Source organism: Heterodontus francisci, unplaced genomic scaffold (genome assembly GCF_036365525.1).
Source record: "Heterodontus francisci isolate sHetFra1 unplaced genomic scaffold, sHetFra1.hap1 HAP1_SCAFFOLD_377, whole genome shotgun sequence".
Taxonomy (NCBI): domain Eukaryota; kingdom Metazoa; phylum Chordata; class Chondrichthyes; order Heterodontiformes; family Heterodontidae; genus Heterodontus; species Heterodontus francisci.
Window position 1 is genome coordinate 906352 of NW_027142041.1, and position 16682 is coordinate 923033.

Sequence of the window (16682 nt, forward strand, 5' to 3'; positions counted from 1 at the left end):
CGGGACTGACGTATAAGGAGAGATTGAGTCGGTTAGGATTATATTCGCTGGAGTTCAGAAGAGTGAGGGGGGATTCTGATAGAAACCTATAAAATTCTAACAGGACTTGACAGGGTAGATGCAGGAAGGATGTTCCCGATGGTGGGGTCATAGTCTAAGGATACGGGGTGAACCTTTCAGGACTGAGATGAGGAGAAATTTCTTCACCCAGAGAATGGTGAGCCTGTGGAATTCACTACCACAGAAAGCAGTTGAGGCAAAAACATTGTATGTTTTCAAGAAGGAGTTAGATATAGCTCTTGGGTCTAAAGGGATCAAAGGATATGGGGCGAAAGCGGGAATAGGTTACTGATTTGGATGATCAGCCATGATCATAATGAATAGCGGAGCAGGCTCAAAGGGCTGAATGGCCTACTCCTGCTCCTATTTTCTATGGTTCTATTCAATAGCTTTCCCTCCATCAAAACTCTTTCTAATTCTAAAAATCTCTATTAAATTCTTCTTAACCTTCTCTCCTCCAATGGAAAGATACCTAGTATCTTGACTTTCTCCTCAGAGCTCTAATTCTTCAATTGTGGCTCAGTGGGCAGCCCTTTCTCATTTGAGTTATGAGGTCCTGGGTTCAAGACCCACACCAGAGATTTGGCCATGAAATCCAGACTGACAATACCAAAGCAGTACTGAGGGACTACGACACTGTCAGAGGGTTAGTACTTAGAGAGAAAATAAATATGACCAGAAGTAGCCCTTTTGCCCCCTCAAGCCTGCTCTGCCATTAAAACAGATCATGGCTGATTTGATTGTGGCCTTGACTCTACTTTACTGTCTGCACCACCTCCCCCCCCACCATAATCTTGTAGACTGCCTTGTAGATCAAGAATCTGTCCAATTCAGCCTGAATATATTTAATGACCCAGCCTCCATTGCTGTCTGGAGTAGAGGATTCCAAAGATCAATGGCCCTCTGAGAGAAGAAATTCTTCCTCATCTTAGTCTTAAATGGGAGATCCCTTGCTTTGAAACTGTACCCCCTTGTTCTAGATTCCCCATGAGGGGAAATGTCTTCTTAGCATCTACCCTATCAAATGCCCTCAGAATTTTATATGTTTCGATAAGATCATCGCTCATTCTTCTAAACTCCAATGAGTAAAGGCCCAACCTGCTCAACCTTTCTTCATAAGACAACCCCTTCTTCCCAGGAATCAGCTCAGTGAACCTTTTCTGAACTGCTTCCAATGTAAGTATGTCCCTCCTTAAGTAAGGAGACAAAAACTGTACACAGTACTCTAGATGCAGTCTCAGCAATGCCCCGTACAGTTGGAGCAAGACTTCCCTACTTTTATACTCCACTCCCCCTTGCAATAAATACCCACATTCCATTTGCCTTCCTAATTACTTGCTGTACCTGCATGCTGACTTTTTGTGATTCGTGTACAAGGACACCCAGATCCCTCTGTACTGCAGCATTCTGCAGTCTGTCTCTATTTAAATAATATTTTGCTTTTCTGTTCTTCCTACCAAAGTGAACAACCTCACACTTTACCACATTATACTCCATCTGCCTAATTTTTACCCACTCAACTAACCTATCTATATCTCTTTGCAAACTTCTTGGGCTGAATTTAATGGGGCCCCCGCAATGAGCTAGGAGGTGGGGAAGCCCATAGAATTGTGATGGAAGGTGAGGGGGCGGAGGGCCTGTTGACTTCCTGTTGCACCAAGATTAAGTCAGGGACGGGAAAGGCCGAAGTTGGCCTTAAGTGACCAATCAGTAGCCACTTAAGGGCCTCTTCTCACCGCCACTGGAATTAAACCAGTGGCGGGAGAGGAATCTGCCACATGGGAAGGTCACCCAGTAAAGCGAGGTGACCTTCCTGTGGGCTTGGGGGAAGGGCACCTCCTCCATTGGCAATCTGTGGCCACAGAGGTCCCCTGGTAACAACGCCCCCCCCACCACCATCGCTCTCATCACCCCTCCCAACCCACCACCGTTGCCGGGGTCTGCCAGTTTGGCCCCAGTGACCCTGCCACACTTAGCTGGGGACCAGGCACCCAGCGCTGGGCCTGGGTCCAAGGCTGCCGGTAATACCGGCAGCCGCACCCAGTGGCACTGCCAATACTACTGTGCTGCCGGCCCTCTGATTGGCTTCGAGATGGGATCCCCATCTTTAAATGGACGAGGGTTCCGGGACTGGGCACTTGTGCCTGAGCACCATTGAATTGTGCCGGAGGTCTCCAAATGGCTGAGGCGAGGTTCCCCTCACCTTTTTGGCATGTTGCAGGAGCCCCTCTGGCATGACTAAATTCATCCCTTTATGTTCTCCTCACAACTTCCTTTCCTACCTATCTTTGTATTGTCTGCAATTTTGGCTACAATACACTCGGTCTCTGCATCCAAGTCATGAATATAGATTGTAAATAGTTGAGGCCCACCGAGTCTGTACCGACCAACAACCACCCATTTTATACTAATCCCAGTAGCACTCCACTAATTACAGTTGGCCAACCTGAAAATGACCCATTTATCTCGACCCTCTGTTTCTTGTTAGTTAGCCAATCCTCTATCCGTATTAATATATTACCCTTCACACCATGAGTTCTTATCTTGTGTAGTAACATTTTATGTGGCACCTTATTCAATGTCTTTTGGAAATCAAATACATGGCATCTCCTGCTTCCCCTTTATCCAGCATCCTTGTAACATCCTCGAATAAATTTGTCAAACATTATTTCCCTTTCATAAAACCATGCCTGATTGCATTCGGATTCTACTTCCTCAATAATGGATTCCAGCATTTTCCCAATGACAGATGTTAATCTAACTGGCCGAGAGTTTCCTGCTTTCTGTCTCCCTCCTTTCTTGATTAGAGGTTTTACATTTGCAGTTTTCCAATCTGCTGGGACCATTGCAGAATCTAGGGAATTTGGGAAGATTACAATCTCTGCAGTCACTTCCTTTAAGACTCTTACCTTCCGGAAGTGGAGCGGAGTGGACCTGTGGGGAGAACACCAAGAGCGGAGCCTATAAATCGAGCCCCAGTCACTTACCTTCCAGGACTGGAGTGGAGCAGACCTGTGGGGAGAATGCCGAGAGCAGAGTCATAGAGAGATACAGCAGTGAAACAGGCCCTTCGGCCCACCGAATCTGTACCGACCAACAACCACCCATTTTATACTAATCCTACATTAATCCCACATTCCCTACCACATCCCCACCATTCTCCTACCACCTACCTACACTTGGGGCAATTTACAATGGCCAATTTGTCTATCAACCTGCAAGTCTTTGGCTGTGGGAGGAAACCGGAGTCCCGGCAGAAGCCCACGTGGTCACAGGCAGTACCCAGAACTGAACCCGGGTCGCTGGAGCTGTGAGGCTGCAGTGCTAACCACTGCGCCACTGGGCCGCCCTGGAGCCTATAAATCGAACCCAAGGATCGAGGCCCAATCACTTACCTTCCAGGAGCGGAGAGGAGCGCTTCCAGCGTGCCGGAGTTTTGAAAAAAAAAGCCAACAGTGATGTCACAAGAGAGCTGCAAGGTGATTGGTTGGTGAGTCACTGCTGTTAGGAAATAGCTCTAAATAGCTGGGTAAGTATCTAAGGTAAGAAAAGTTTAAAGTTGATTTCAAATATAGTAAGTAGAGTTATTTTTTAGGGAGTTCTGTAGTAACAAGGACCAGGGAAGAAGGGCCCTAGAGTAACTGATATTATTGGACATTAAGATCTTCCAGAAGGTTTAATTTAATTTAAAGGGTTAAGTCATGGCAGGAGAGCTCAAAGCCATGGTGTGCTCCTCGTGCTCTATGTCGGAAGCCGGGAACAATTCCAGTGCCCGGGACCAGCATGTGTGCAGGAAGTGTCTCCAGCTGCAGCTCCTGGAAGACCGGGTTTCGGAGCTGGAGCGGCAGCTGGGGACACGATGGAGCATCCATGAGACGGAGAGTATCGTGGATAGCACGTATAGAGAGGTGGTCACACCACAGGCTCAGACCCCACAGGCAGGAAGGGAATGGGTGACCACCAGGCAGAACAAGAGGACTAGGCAGGCAGTGCAGGAATCTCCTGTGGCTATTCCCCTGCAAAACAGATATACTACTTTGGATACTGTTGGGGGGAATGGCCTCTCAGGGGAAAGCAGCATCAACCCAATTCGTTGCACCACAGTTGGCTCTGCTGCACAGGGGAGGAGTAAAAAGTGTGGGAATGCAATAGTTATAGGGGATTTAATTGTAAGGGGAATAGACAGGCTTTTCTGTGGCTGCAAATAACACTCCAGGATGGTATGTTGCCTCCCTGGTGCTAGGATCAAGGATGTCTCAGAGGACATTCTGAAGGGGGAGGGTGAACAGCCAGTGGTCGTGGTACACATTGGTACAAACGACATGAGAAAAAAAAAGATGAGGTCCTAAAAGCAGAATATAGGGAGTTAGGAAGTAAGTTGAAAAGCAGGACCTCAAAGGTAGTGATCTCAGGTTTACTACCAGTGCCATGTGCTAGTCAGAGTAGAAATAGCAGGATATATCGGATGAACACGTGGCTGAAGAGATGGTGTGAGGGGGAGGGTTTTAGATTCCTGGGGCATTGGGACCGTTACTGGGGGAGGTGGGACCAGTACAAACTGGACGGGTTACACCTAGACAGGACCGGGATTAATGTCCTAGGGGGAGTATTTGCGAGAGTGGTTGGGGAGGGTTTAAACTAAAATGGCAGAGGGATGGGAACCTTTGCAAAGAGTCAGAGAAGGGAGGATCAAAGACAAGAACAAAAGACAGTAAGGGGAATAAGAAAAGTGAGCGGCAGAGAAATCAAGGGCTCGAATCAAACAGGGACACGGTGCAAAATAGTGGGAAGAGGACAAGTAATGTTAAAAAGACAAACCTTAAGGCTTTGTGCCTTAACGCGCGGAGCATTCGCAATAAAGTGGATGAATTAATCGCGCAAATAGATATAAACGGGTATGATATAGTCGGGATTACGGAGACATGGCTGCAGGGTGACCAGGGATGGGAAATGAACATCCAAGGGTATTCAGTATTTAGGAAGGACAGACAAAAAGCAAAAGGCGGTGGAGTTGCATTGCTGGTTAAAGAAGAAATTAACAGAATAGTGAGGAAGGATATTAGCTCTGATGATGTGGAATCTGTATGGATAGAGCTGAGAAACACTAAGGGGCAAATGACGTTAGTGGGGTTGTATATAGACCCCCAAACTGTAGTGGTGATGTTGGGAATGGCATTAAACAGGAAATTAGAGATGCATGCAATAAAGGAACATCTGTAATTATGGGTGACGTTAATCTTCATATAGATTGGGCAAATCAAATTAATCACAATACAGTAGAGGAGGAATTCTTGGACTGTATATGGGATGGTTTTCTGGACCAATACGTTGAGGAACCAACTAGAGAACAGACCATCCTAGACTGGGTATTGTGTAATGAGAGAGGAATAATTGACAATCTAGTGGTGCGAGACCCCTTGGGGACGAGCGACCATAATATGATAGAATTCTTCTTCAAGATGGAGAGTAACGTAGTTAATTCTGAGACTAGAGTCCTAAATCTTAGTAAAGGAAATTACCAAGGTATGAGGTGCGAGTTGGCCATGACGGATTGGGAAACGTTACTCAAAGGGATGACGGTGGATAGGCAATGGCAAACATTTAAAGAGCGCATGGATGAACTGCAACAATTGATTATCCCTGTCTGGCGCAAAAGTAAAACGGGAAAGGTAGCCAAACAATGGCTTACAAGGGAAATTAGAGATAGCATTAGATCCAAAGAAGAGGCATATAAATTTGCCAGGAAAATCAAGAGACCTGAGGATTGGGAGCAGTTTAGAATTTAGCAAAGGAGGACCGAGGGATTGATTAAGAAGGGGAAAATAGAGTACGAGAGCAAGCTTGTGGGGAACAGAAAAACTGACTGGAAAAGTTTCTATAGGTATGTGAAGAGAAAAAGATTGGTGAAGAGAAATGTAGGTCCCTTACAGTCAGAAACAGGGGAATTTATTATGGGGAATAAAGAAATGGCTGACCAACTAAATGCATACTTTGGTTCTGTCTTCACAAAGGAGGACAAAAATAACATACCATAAATGTTGGGGAACACAGGGTTAGTGAGAGAGAGGAACTGAAGGAAATCAGTATTAGTAGAGAAATGGTGTTGGGGAAATTGATGGGATTGAAGGCCGATAAATCCCCAGGGCCTGATGGTATGCATCCTAGAGTACTTAACGAAGTGGCCCTAGAAATAGTGGATGCATTGGTGGTCATCCTCCAAGATTCTATAGACTATGGAACAGTTCCTACAGAGTGGAGGGTAGCGAATGTAACCCCACTATAGGGCGGCACAGTGGCGCAGTGGTTAGCACCGCAGCCTCACAGCTCCAGCGACCCGGGTTCAATTCTGGGTACTGCCTGTGTGGAGTTTGCAAGTTCTCCCTGTGACGACATGGGTTTCCTCCGGGTGCTCCGGTTTCCTCCCACATGCCAAAGACTTGCAGGTTGGTAGGTTAGTTGGCCATTATAAATTGCCCCTAGTATAGGTAGGTGGTAGGGAAATATAGGGACAGGTGGGGATGTGGTAGGAATATGGGATTAGTGTAGGATTAGTATAAATGGGTGGTTGATGGTCGGCACAGACTCGGTGGGCCGAAGGGCCTGTTTCAGTGCTGTATCTCTAAACAAAACTAAACTAAAAAGGGAGGGAGAGAGAAAGCAGGGAATTATAGACCAGTCAGCCTGACGTCGGTAGTGGGAAAATTCTCGAGTCCATTATCAAAGATTTTATAGCAGAGCCCTTGGAGAACAGTGGAAGAATCTGACAGAGTCAGCATGGATTTACGAAAGGAAAATCATGCTTGACAAATCTACTAGAATTCTTCGAGGATGTAATTAGTAGAGTTGATGAGGGGGAGCCAATGGATGTGGTTTATTTGGACTTTCAGAAGGCTTTCAATAAAGTCCCACATAAGAGATTAGCATGTAAAATTAAAGCGCATGGGATTGGGGGTAGTGTATTGCAATGGATAGAAAATTGGTTGGCGGACAGGAAACAAAGAATAGGGATAAATGGGTCTTTTTCCGAATGGCAGGCAGTGACTAGTGGGGTACAGCAGGGATCGGTGCTAGGACCCCAGCTATTCACAATATATATTAATGATTTAGATGAAGGAACTAAATGTAACATCTCCAAATTTGCAGATGACACAAAACTGGGTGGGAGGGTGAGTTGTGAGGAGGATGCAGAGAGGCTTCAGGGTGATTTGGACAAGTTGAGTGAGTGGGCTAATGCATGGCAGATGCAGTATAATGTGGATAAATGTGAGGTTATCCACTTTGGTAGCAAAAACAGGAAGGCAGATTATTATCTATTAGGCTATAAACTGAGAGAGGGGAACATGCAGCGAGACCTGGGTGTTCTCGTACACCAGTCGCTGAAGGTAAGCATGCAGGTGCAACGGGTGGTAAAAAAGGCAAATGGTATGTTGGCTTTCATAGCGAGAGGATTTGACTACAGGAGCAGGGATGTCTTGCTGCAATTATACAGGGCCTTGGTGAGGCCACACCTGGAATATTGTGTGCAGTTTTGGTCTCCTTATCTGAGGAAGGATGTTCTTGCTATAGAGGGAGTGCAGCGAAGGTTTACCAGACTGAATCCTGGGATGGTGTGACTGACGTATGAGGAGAGAGTGAGTTGGTTAGGATTATATTCGCTGGAGTTCAGAAGAGTGAGGGGGGATCTCATAGAAACCTATAAAATTCTAACAGGACTTGACAGGGTAGATGCAGGAAGGATGTTCCCGATGGTGGGGGAGTCCAGAACCAGGGGTCATAGTCTAAGGATACGGGATAAACCTTTCAGGACTGAGATGAGGAGACATTTCTTCACCCAGAGAGTGGTGAGCCTGTGGAATTCACTCCCACAGAAAGCAGTTGAGGCCAAAACATTGTATGTTTTCAAGAAGGAGTTAGATATAGCTCTTGGGGTGAAAGGGATCAAAGGGTATGGGGGGAAAGCCGGAACAGGTTATTGAGTTGGATGATCAGCCATGATCATAATGAATAGCGGAGCGGGCTCGAAGGGCCGAATGGTCTACTCCTGCTCCTATTTTCTATGTTTCTATGACCCTCAGATGCAGGCCATCAGGTCCAGGGGATTTATTAGCCTTTAATCCCAGTAGCTTTCCTAGTACTTATTCTCTAGTGATTGTGATTGTTTAAAGGAACATAGGGAACAGGAGCAGGAGTAGTCTATTTGTCCCCTTGAGCCTACTTCGCCATTCAACTAGATCAATGCTGATCTTCTACCTCAACACCATTTTCCCGCATTATCTCCTTTGCCCTTGATATCATTAATGTCTAGAAATCTATTGATCTCAGTCTTGAACATACTCAATGACTGAAACTCCACAGCCCTCTGGGGCAGAGAATTCCAAAGATTCACAACCCTCTCAGTGAAGAAATTCCTCCTCAACTCAATCCCAAATGGTGTACCCATTATTCTGAGACTGTGTCCCCTGGTTCTCATCCCCCAGAAAGGGGAAACATCCTCCTGCATCTACCCTGTTGAGCCCTGTAAGAATTTTGTAAGTTTCAATTCGACCACCTCTGATCTCTGGAGAACATAGGCTCAGTCTCCTCAATCTCTCCTCACAGGACTTTCCCGCTATCCCAGAGATCAGTCTGGTGAACCTTCATTGCATTCCTTCTATAATATGTATATCTATCCTTCTTTAGGTAAGGAGGCCAAAACTGTACACAATACTCCAGGTGCGGTCTCACAAAGGCTCTATACAATTGCAGCAAGACTTCTTTACTCCTGTACTCAAATCCCCTTGCAATGGCCAACATACCATTTGTCTTCCTAATTGCTTGCTGAACCTGAAGGTTACCTTTCAGTGACTTATGAACAAGGACCCCAGGTCACTTTGGACATCGACACTTTCCAATCTCCACTCCTCTTGCTTTTATACTATCCTTAGGATACTTTTTGTGTCTTCTATTCTGAAGACAGATATAAAATACTTGTTCAAAGTGTTATGAAAACCCGATATGCCAAATGGGAAATATTAATTTCATAGGTTGGAACCTTATATTAGACTTGAAATGGAAAAATCCTGCAAGTTAACTTTAAACAAAAAACTGGAAGCCAAGATGGCAACTGCAATTTATATTTGAAACTCCAGAAGATTAAACTGGAGATGAAAAGTATCACCAAGCCCAGCCAGAACAATGGTTTGCTCTCAGTGACTGAATTACCCAGAATGGCTTTATCAACACAGTCATCAAGGCCATCTACACCCATTGACTTTGAAAGAGCCAATCCCCTCCATGTGTGACTGGACATCTTGAGGCATGTAGCACCTTGAATCTCAGAGAAGATTCCAGAAAAAACCTCATTAAAAACAAAAGGGTTTGATCGAGCTGTGTGACTGCCTGCACAGCTCTGAAGAAACTGTAAGCTTTGTCACACAAACAGCCATCAAACAAACAAACTAACGGAAAAGCCTTCAACGAAGCAGGCTCGCACTCTGTCCCCAGAAAATATCGAGACACATTCCGGCTGTGACTGAAACCCACCCCCTCCCCTTCCCTAAGCCTACAGACCGCCACAGCCAGCAACCAGGGGATGAGAATCAACCCCCTCTTCAGCCTTCAGGAGCCCTGAGCAAAGCAAGCCCAACACCATGCACGTGGCCCAGCGAGGACTTCTGGAATATAATTTCAGCTGAGGACTATTGAACTTACAAACTGTATTTAAATTTCATTTATTCTGGACTTTAATCCAACCAACAAATCTGTTTCCCTCTGTAATCTATTTGTGTGTGTGTGACTGTCATGTGAATCTTCCGCTTTGGCCTCCTTGTGTCGAGAGACAATGGGTAAGCGCCTGGAGGTGGTCAGTGGTTTGTGAAGCAGCGCCTGGAGTGGCGATAAAGGCCAATTCTAGAGTGACAGACTCTTCCACAGGTGCTGCAGATAAAATTAGTTGTTGGGGGTTACACAGTTGGCTCTCTCCTTGCGTCCGTGTTGTTTTGGTTGCTGTGAGGCGACTATGGAGTGACCTCTCCATGGCGCATGCCTGGGCGGATATATGGAGGTTGTGAGTTGCCCAAGTGTCAAAACCCCCCTCTCGGCTTTCCTGGTGGGGTCCAAAGGAGCGCAGAGCACGACGTTTGGCACCGGTATGGCTGCAGGAACTGCTGGAAACATGCCAAAGGTGACACACGATCGCCTTCGGGGTTCCGCTCCGCATTTTCTGTTCAGGTTTACTGCCTTAGCCTTGGTCTCTCCCGAGACTCCCACAAGGCAGTGGGGTTATTAGGGCCCCTACACAGGGGTAGGTGGATGCCGGTGGGGGGGAGGGGGTGTGGTGGGGGAGGGGGTGCGAGGAAGAGGAGTGCGATGGGAAGGGGTGGAGGGAAGGGGGTGCGAGGGGGAGCTGGGAAGGGGGCTTCAGGGGGTAGGGGAGAGGGGTGCAGGGGAAGGGGGTGCGAGGGGAAGATGGTGCGAGGGTGCAGCTGGGAAGGGGGTGCGAGGGGGGTGAGCTGGGATCGGGGTGGGGGGGGGGGGGAGGGGGTGCAGGTAATAAAACATTGCATCAGCTCCCACCATTGTCCCTTTTATAATGGTGTACTACTTCTGGGATCCGGATCCAGATCCGGGAGCCGAGCTGGAGTTGAGGGAAAGTTTGTGTGGAAGCAGCGCGGAGTCGCAGAGTGAGCGGGAGCCGCTGCCGGGACCATGTGGCCGCTCTTCCTCCTGTTCGTCGCCGTGGACGGGCTCCCCGAACATAGCCAAATGGCCTTCCAAGCTTGGCCACAACTGGCAGGGTCTTCATCAGCAGTCCTTTCCCGGATTGCCAGCCGTTCACCCTCTCTCTGCGGTGAATTCCTCTCCCAGCCTTACGTGACCACCATCCTGGACACCGCCATCAGTCATACTGTGACTGTGTAGAGGTATGGTACAGTCTCATGTGAATATGTGCGTGAATATGTGGCATATTTTTAGTATTTTAACTTGTTTAGAGTGTTAAGGTGAATAAACTTACATCTTTTTTGTTTAAACTCAAGAAAACCTGTCTGATTGGTTCATTTGCAATTACATTGGAGGAATAGGAGCAAGTGCTCACTGAGGTGATAAGCTCAATCAGTGTGGTAAAAAAGGATAAACCCTGTTGCGATCAAACCAGAGACAGGGTGAAAGGGGAACCCGAGACCCCCTCCTCACCTGGTCATAACAAAAGTCTCTGCCATTTCCTTGTTTCCCATTATTAATTCAGCAGTCTCATCCTCCAAGGACCAATGCTTACTTTAGCTAGTCTTTTCCTTTTTTTATATACTAGTAGAAGCTTTTCTTGTCTGTTTTTACATTTCTTGTCGGTTTACTCTCATACTCCCTCCTTTTTTTAAAGACATCTTTTGCTGGTTTCTAAAATGTTCCCAATATTATGGCCTACCACTAATCTTTGCAGCATTGTATGCTTTTTCTTTCAATTTGATACAATCCTCAACTTCCTTAGTTTGCCACAGATCCTTCTCATAAGATTTTTCTTCCTGAATGGAATATATCTTTGTTGGATGTTATGAAATAGCTCCTTAAATGTCTGCCATTGCTTCTCTTCGAGAATTTGAACCTATTTTCTCAGTCCACTTCAGCCAACTCTGTATTTGTACCTTTGTTTTTGCTTTTAAAGTTTAAGACACTAGTTTCAGACCCATATTTCTCACTCTCATACTGAATGTGAAATTCATCATTATGATCACTCTTGCCTAGAGGATCCTTTACTATGAGGCCATTAATTAATCCTGTCACATTAGACATTAGCAGGTCTACAATAGCCTGCTCCCTGGTTGGTTCCAGAATGTATTGTTCTAAGAAGCTGTCCTGAATACACTCTATGAACTCATCCTCCAGGCCACCTTTGCCAATTTGATTCATCCAATCAATATGAAGATTAAATCACCCACTGTTATTACAGTACCTTTCTTATGAGTGCCTAGTATTTCTTGATTTATATTCTGTCCTACAGATACTCTTACTACTCCCACCAGTGACTTCTTTCCTTTGCTATTTTTTTTATCTTCGCTCATATTGCTTCTACATCTTGATCTTCCAAGCCAAGATCATTTCACACCACTGTACTGATCTCATCCTTTATTAACAGAGCAACCCCACCTCCTTTTCCTTTCTTCCGATCCTTCCAGAATGTTAAATACCCTTGAATATTCAGTTCCCAGCCTTGGTCACCTTGTAACCATGTCTCAGTAATGGCTACCAGATCATACCCATTTATTTCTATTTGTGCCATTGATTCATCTATCTTGTTTGCAATGCTGCGTGTATTCAGATAAGTAGCCTTTAATTCTGTCTTTTTACCATTTTGCATAACTCTGATTTCATTTGCTGGTGCACTCTTATGTTTGGATGCTCTGTTGCTTCCTGTCACATTCTGGTTATCATTACTTATATCGCGACTCTGCACTATAGCCTTGTCCTTTCTCAGTAACATTCCACATCTCCCCTCACATGAACCCTCCCCAACTATTTAGTTTAAAGCCCTCTCCACTGCCATAGTTATACGATTACCAGGACACTGGTCCCAGCACAGGTCAGGTGAAGGCCATCCCACCAGTACAGCTCCCTATTTCCCCAGTACTGGTCTCAGTGCCCCATGAATCAAAATCCATTTCTCCCACACCAATCTTTGAGCCACACATTCAACTCTCTGATCTTATTGACCTTGTTCTAATTTGCTTGTGGCTCGGGTAGTAATCCAGAGATTATTGCCTTTCTGTTTCTGCTTTTTAAATTTAGCCCCTAGCTGCTCACACTCCCTCAGCAGAACCGCTTTCTTAGTCTTACCTATGTCATTAGGACTGACATGGACCACAACAACTGGATCCTTCCTCTCCTCCCAAGTTCTTCTCTAGCCCCGAGGAAATGTCTTTAACCCTGGCACCAGCCAGGTTCACGGCCTTTGGGACTCTCACACTCAGCTGCAGAGAACAGTATCTATCCCCCTAACGACACCGTCCACTACGACTAATAATATTCCTTTTTACTTTCCACACATGAATGGCTCGGTGCTGTGATCAGTTTGCCCATCCTTCCTGCAGCCCCTGCTCTCGTCTACAAAGGCTGCAAGAACATTGAACCTGTTGGACAAGTCCAAGGGTCTGCGGCTCCTCCATTGCTAACTTCTGAATCCCCAGACCTGTCTCACTCAGAGTCACACTATCTCTCTCCCTGAAGGACCTAGCATAAGGAGTGTGACTGCTTCGTGGAACAAAGTGCACAACTTACTTACCCCTCTTTGATGAATCAGTGTCTGACCTGCAAACTCCAGCTCACCAACTCTGAACTGAAAGGCTGCACCAAAGGGTCAGTACTGAGGGAGTGACGCACTGTCGGAGGGTCAGTACTGAAAGAGTGACGCACTGTCGGAGGGTCAGTACTGAGGGAGTGCTGCAATGTCGGAGGGTCAGTGCTGAGGGAGTGCTGCACTGTCGCAGGGTCAGTACTGAGGGAGTGCTGCACTGTTGGAGGGTCAGTACAGAGGGAATGCTGCACTGTCGGGGGGTCAGTACTGAAGGAGTGCTGCACTGTTGGAGGGTCAGTACAGAGGGGATGCTGCACTGTCAGAGGGTCAGTACAGAGGGAGTGCTGCACTGTCAGAGGTTCAGTGCTGAGGAAGTGCTGCACTGTCGCAGGGTCAGTACTGAGGGAGTGCTGCACTGTTGGAGGGTCAGTACAGAGGGGATGCTGCACTGTCAGAGGGTCAGTACAGAGGGAGTGCTGCACTGTCAGAGGTTCAGTGCTGAGGAAGTGCTGCACTGTCGGGGGGTCAGTACTGAAGGAGTGCTGCACTGTTGGAGGGTCAGTACAGAGGGGATGCTGCACTGTCAGAGGGTCAGTACAGAGGGAGTGCTGCACTGTCAGAGGTTCAGTGCTGAGGAAGTGCTGCACTGTCGGAGGGTCAGGACTGAGAGAGTGACGCACTGTCGGAGGGTCAGTACTGAGGGAGTGCTGCACTGTCGGAGGGTCAGTACTGAGGGACTGACGCACTGTCAGAGGGTCAGTACTGAGAGAGTGACACACTGTCGGAGGGTCAGTACTGAGGGAGTGCTGCACTGTCGGAGGGTCAGTACTGAGGGAGCGCTGCACTGTCGGGGGGTCAGTACTGAGGGACTGACGCACTGTCAGAGGGTCAGTACTGAGAGAGTGACACACTGTCGGAGGGTCAGTACTGAGGGAGTGCTGCACTGTCGGGGAGTCAGTACTGAGGGAGTGCTGCACTGTCGGAGGTTCAGTACTGATGGAGTGCTGCATTGTCGGAGGGTCAGTACTGAGGGAGTGACACACTGTCGGAGGGTCAGTACTGAGGGAGCGCTGCACTGTCGGGGGGTCAGTACTGAGGGACTGACGCACTGTCAGAGGGTCAGTACTGAGAGAGTGACACACTGTCGGAGGGTCAGTACTGAGGGAGTGCTGCACTGTCGGGGAGTCAGTACTGAGGGAGTGCTGCACTGTCGGAGGTTCAGTACTGATGGAGTGCTGCATTGTCGGAGGGTCAGTACTGAGGGAGTGACGCACTGTCGGAGGGTCAGAACTGAGGGAGTGACGCACTGTCCGAGGGTCAGTACTGTGGGAGTGCTGCACTATTGGGGGGTCAGTACTGGGGGACTGACGCACTGTCAGAGGGTCCGTCCTGAGGGAGTGCTGTACTTTCGGGGGGTCAGTACTGAGGGAGTGCTGCACTGTCGTGGGGTCAGTACTGAGAGAGTGACGCACTGTCGGAGGGTCAGAACTGAGGGAGTGCTGCACTGTCAGAGGTTGAGTAATGAGGGAATGCTGCACTGTCGGGGGGTCAGTACTGAGGGAGTGCTGCACTGTCGGGGCATCAGTACTGAGAGAGTGACGCACTGTCGGAGGGTCAGTACTGAGGGAGTGCTGCACTGTCGGAGGGTCAGTACTGACGGAGTGCTGCACTGTCGGGGCATCAGTACTGAGAGAGTGACGCACTGTCGGAGGGTCAGTACTGAGGGAGTGCTGCACTGTCGGAGGGTCAGTACTGACGGAGTGCTGCACTGTCGGGGGGTCAGTACTGAGGGAGTGCTGCACTGTGGGGGGGTCAGTACTGAGGGAGTGCTGCACTGTCGGGGCATCAGTACTGAGAGAGTGACGCACTGTCGGAGGGTCAGTACTGAGGGAGTGCTGCACTGTCGGAGGGTCAGAACTGAGGGAGTGCTGCACTGTCAGAGGTTGAGTAATGAGGGAATGCTGCACTGTCGGGGGGTCTGTACCGAGGGACTGACGCACTGTCATAGGTTCAGTCCAGAGGGAGTGCTGCACTGTCGGGGGGTCAGTACTGAGGGAGTGCTGCACTGTCGGGGCATCAGTACTGAGAGAGTGACGCACTGTCGGAGGGTCAGTACTGAGGGAGTGCTGCACTGTCGGAGGGTCAGTACTGACGGAGTGCTGCACTGTGGGGGGGTCAGTACTGAGGGAGTGCTGCACTGTCGGAGGGTCAATACTGAGGGAGTGCTGCACTGTCAGAGGTTCAGCACTGAGGGAGTGCTGCACTGTCGGAGGGTCAGTACTGAGGGAGTGCTGCACTGTCGGGGGGTCAGTACTGAGGGATTGACGCACTGTCGCGGGTCAGTACTGAGAGAGTGATGCACTGTCAGAGGGTCAGTACTGAGGGAGTGACGCACTGTCGGGGGGTCAGTACTGAGGGAGTGCTGCACTGCCAGAGGGTCAGGACTGAGGGAGTGACACACTGTCGGGGGGTCAGTACTGAGAGAGTGATGCACTGTCAGAGGGTCAGTACTGAGGGAGTGACGCACTGTCGGGGGGTCAGTACTGAGGGAGTGCTGCACTGTCAGAGGGTCAGTACTGAGGGAGTGCTGCACTGTCAGAGGGTCAGTACTGAGGGAGTGACGCACTGTCGGAGGGTCAGTACTGAGGGAGTGCTGCAATGTCAGAGGGTCAGGACTGAGGGAATGTTGCACTGTCAGAGGGTCAGTACTGAGGGAGTGCTGCACTGTCAGAGGGTCAGTACTGAGGGAGTGACGCACTGCCAGAGGGTCAGGACTGAGGGAATGCTGCACTGTCAGAGGGTCAGTACTGAGAGAGTGATGCACTGTCAGAGGGTCAGTACTGAGGGAGTGACGCACTGTCGGAGGGTCAGTACTGAGGGAGTGCTGCATTGTCGGAGTCAGTACTGAGGGCTTGCTGCACTGTCAGGGGGTCAGAACTGAGGGAGTGACGCACTGTCCGAGGGTCAGTGCTGAGGGAGTGCTGCACTGTCGGACGGTCAGTACTGAGGGAATGACGCACTGTCGGAGGGTCAGTACTGAGGGAGTGCTGCACTGTCGGAGGGTCAGTACTGAAGGAGTGCTGCATTGTCGGACGGTCAGTAATGAGGGAGTGACGCACTGTTGGAGGGTCAGTAGTGAGGCATTGCTGCACTGTCAGAGGGTCAGTACTGAGGGAGTGTTGCACTGTTGGAGGGTCAGTAGTGAGGGAGTTCTGCACTGTCGGAGAGTCTGTACTGAGGGAGTGCTGCACTGTTGTGGGGTCAGTACTGAGGGAGTGCTGCACTGTCAGAGGGTCTGTACTGAGGGAGTGCTGCACTGTCGGAGGGTCAGTACTGAGGGAGTGCTGCACTGTCAGAG